Here is a 3,655-nt window from a genome sequence, read left to right as displayed (position 1 = left end):
AAAAAAAAAAAAAAAAAAAAAAAAAAAAAATCAATAATCATAACTATATTCTTTTTAAGTAGAAAAGTTAAGAAACTGACATGACCCGAAGAGAATGTTATATCCCCTCTCCCTCTACAGCCCCTTTTTTGCCTTTAGTTTCAAAACTCTCACTGCACCAGGCAGCTAAATTATTCACAATGAGCCATTTCTGTATTGATCGCCAAGTATATTTAGCCCTGGCTCCTGGAATTTCTCCTTTACTTACTGGAAAACAGGCAGCTTCACTTCTTGTCTCCAAAACCACTTCCCTCCCTCTTGTACCACCCCCACCCCCAAAAAACATAAATAAATATTTTTCTCTGTGTTCCTTTTTTGTATAAGAGAGATCAAATTTCCAAGACAGTCAGTACATAACACGTACATTTCAACATACACAGTTACTATCAAACTCTCTCAATTACTGATTTTTACAAAGCTTTTTGTTCTGTTTTTTTAAAAAGTGCCCTCTCAAAAGTTTCTAAATGGACAACAGCCTTTTCAAAATTACCTTATCTTTCCCTTAGTACAGGTAGACAGACTCATTGAGGAAAAGAAAGAAATGTCAGGAGCAACAGGGAAAGAACATCCCAGCCAATGAACTGGAAGGAAAGCAAGGGGAGGAAGTAAGCAAAAAATGAAACATACATAACAAAAGGAAAAATTTCTTTGGTTGTTGGGAAAAAGAAGAAGTTTGATCACCATTTCTAGGTTTTGATGGCAGACCCCAGCTGCTACTCCTTGCTTCCCAGAGGAATGGAGAGCTAGTTACGTTCGTGCTGAAGGTACAGCAAGATGGGGAAAGTTTGATCAAAAAGGAGAGAAGAAAAAAATCCACCCCCAGAGACGTCCCCTCCCCCAAAACTTACAGGTAGGACATTCAGAGCAAAGGATCGGTAGGGAAATTAAAGAGAAATGAGCCAGGAGAAGCCTTTCTCCCTCTCTGGGATGATCTTGTTGGGAAACTCACTCAGGAATGGCAAATACTTTCAAGGAAGATGAAGAACAAAAAGAGAGAGAGAGAGAGAGAGAGGGAGGAAGGGAGGGAGGGAGGGAGAGAGGTCAGCCAGTGCTACAGCAATGCGATTAACCAGGAGAGAGAAAAACTTGATCCACCGGTTCCTTAAGAATCGACAAGAAAACTGGAGAGGAGAGAAAAGGGGGGGATCTGGCATTGGGGGGAGTGTGGGGAGGAACAAGACGGGGGATAAAATAAAAATAAAAGACAACACACACAGACACAGAGAGCAAGAAACCTAGGCCAACTTCACAGGATTGTTTTTGGCCCTTGGCAAAAGAGAGAGATCTCAATTTCGTCTCCATCTCTCCCCTCCCAGAGCAGAACCTGTCAAAGTAATTTAAGTCCTGCCTTTTTTTTTTTTTAAATACCGTGAGTGTCATGCCAGTAATTAAAAAAAATAAAGGACCTGGATCTCTCTTCTGGGGAGTTGCAGCTAGAAGAGGAGGCTCCTGCAAATTGCAATTCCAACCCCTGTCAGCAGTTTCTAGAGGTGAGAACTGATTAATCGATTAACATCCCAGAAACCAGATCTTAAAAAGAGAACGGGGGTAGGGGGTGCGAGGGGGCACCCAGACATTTCCAAACCCCAATACCCTTCAGAGCCAGTCGCTCCTTCTTTGCCCACATGAACAGGCTTCTTCCCTACCTCCAAAGGCGCCTCTGTGCACAGACGCATCTATTTATTATTGTTATTATGGCTTAATAGCAACAAGTCATTCCGAAGATGCTACATAATTGCACTTTCCTGGGCGACCCCTCGGCTTTGCCAAGCAGCTCCATGCCCACGCCGAGACAGCCGGCTTAGGAAGCACAGCACGAAGCAGACAAGAGCTGATCTCCCCCTTGCAAGGAAAAAAAAAAATCAAGAAAGAAAGAAAAGAAGAAAAAAAGAGCCAAGCGAAGATTTACCTCAGCAGTGCATGCAGTGAATCACTTCCATCACCCTTTTGTTTGTGTTTTTATTGGGGTCGCCTCTGCCTCTCTCTCTCTTGCCCAAGGACTGTGTGTTTGTGCACTGCAGTTGGTTATGGAAACTAAGGCAGTGGATCTGTAGCTAAGGGTAATCCTGTTTTTACTTCCTCCATCTTCAGAGAGCAGGGCTAGCCTGGGACAGCTGGTCAAACCCCGAGAAACCGATCCGGCGGGCGGGCGCGCACACATCACACATCTCGCCCAGGCTGCCGCGCTCCCAGACACCCCGAGCCGGGAGAGGCGGCGCGGGGAGTGCGTGCGCGCCTGTGTGTGTGTGTATGTGTGTGTGCGCCTGTGTGCGCTGGCAGCGCCGCTCCGCGCGCTCGGCAATCGATTACAGGACAAGTGCTGCTTCTGCCGCTCCCCGCCGCGCGCACACACACAGACACACACACACACACACACACGCGGGCACACGCACACGCGCGCTCCCTCTCCCCGCACAGGCTGTCAAGGTTGAGGTGCGCCGGAGCGCGCGGATGACGGCCTCCCGCCCGCTCCCGAGAGCCATTACAGCCTCCCGGCCCGAGGAAGGAGCCGGGCTGCGTTTCTTTCTTTGCTGCCTGAATGAACTTAACCGCCCCCCCGCCCCCCCCCGGCTCTCGGAGTCATGATTCAGCACTTCTATTTTTAAACTTTCCTGCTCGCTTCCCTTCTGCCCTGCCAAGCAGCGCGGATGCCTGGGGCGCGAGGGCGGCCCGGCTCGGATGACGACGTGTCTTGCTCAGAGCCGAGCCCCGGCGCGGCTCGGCGCCCACCCGGCGGGGCGCTGGGCCTGGCTGTCACGTCAGTGCGCGGCCGCTGCCCAGGCCGTGCGGCCGCACACCTGGCTGAGCGGCACAAAGGAGCTCTGGGAGCAGGGACACGCAGCCAGTCGCAGGCGGTGTCAAAGTCCTGTGCTGCGCTGGGCTCGTCAGTTCGGGAACTTTGCTGACCGGCTCTGCCCTAATTACGGGCGACAGGAGACGGGGGAGGAAGCAAAACATGAAATGTTCCAGCACTCTGATTACTGTTATTCCCATTACCATATTACTATTATTCATATTACCGTTACTACTGTTATCACTATTGCTATTACCATCACTATTATTACTATTCCTCTTATTCCCGTTATGAGTACTATTAACATTATTACAATTATTATCATTCATATTACCATTACTATTATTACCATTCCCATTATTATTACTATTCCCACTAATCCCATTATTATAACTCATATTGCCATTATTACTATTACCATTGCCATTATTCCTATTATCACTATTGCTGTTCTCACTATTACTGTTACTAATAATTACTATTACTATTATATTATTGCTATTACTATCGTTCATATTACCATTATTACCAGGGATCCTGGTTTTCTCCGATTTAAAAAATCCCCAATTTTCAGTTAAAAAAGTAACCCCAAATCCACATTTTCCCATGATTAAAATTAAACAACTCTCTCTCTATATATATATATCTCTATATATTGGTGGCGTTTCATTTAAATCATGGAAAAAATGTGGATTTGGGGTTACCTTTGTAAGCAAAAATTGGGGATTTTTTTAAATCAGAGAACACCAGGATCCCTGATTATTACCATTACTATTATTACCATTATTCCTGTTATTACTACTACCATTACTACTATTACTA

At 46.3% G+C, this 3,655-nt stretch overlaps 1 protein-coding gene across 1 annotated transcript in view; it reads right to left on the bottom strand.

Moving 5' to 3' along the window:
- LOC109301652 (zinc finger protein Helios-like) overlaps positions 1-3,075 on the bottom strand; it is an 83,240-nt gene extending 80,165 nt beyond the window's left edge. The window contains exon 1 of the mRNA XM_019522890.1: positions 1,949-3,075. The gene's annotated coding sequence lies outside the window, so the exon portion shown is untranslated. The remainder of the gene's footprint in view (positions 1-1,948) is intronic.
- Between the last annotated feature and the right edge of the window lie 580 nt (positions 3,076-3,655).

This window comes from Gavialis gangeticus, unplaced genomic scaffold, assembly GCF_001723915.1.
Source record: "Gavialis gangeticus isolate Ggan-Ray unplaced genomic scaffold, GavGan_comp1, whole genome shotgun sequence".
NCBI lineage: Eukaryota > Metazoa > Chordata > Crocodylia > Gavialidae > Gavialis > Gavialis gangeticus.
The sequence above is the reverse complement of the archived record's forward strand: the minus strand, read 5'-3'. Positions and strand labels throughout refer to the sequence as shown.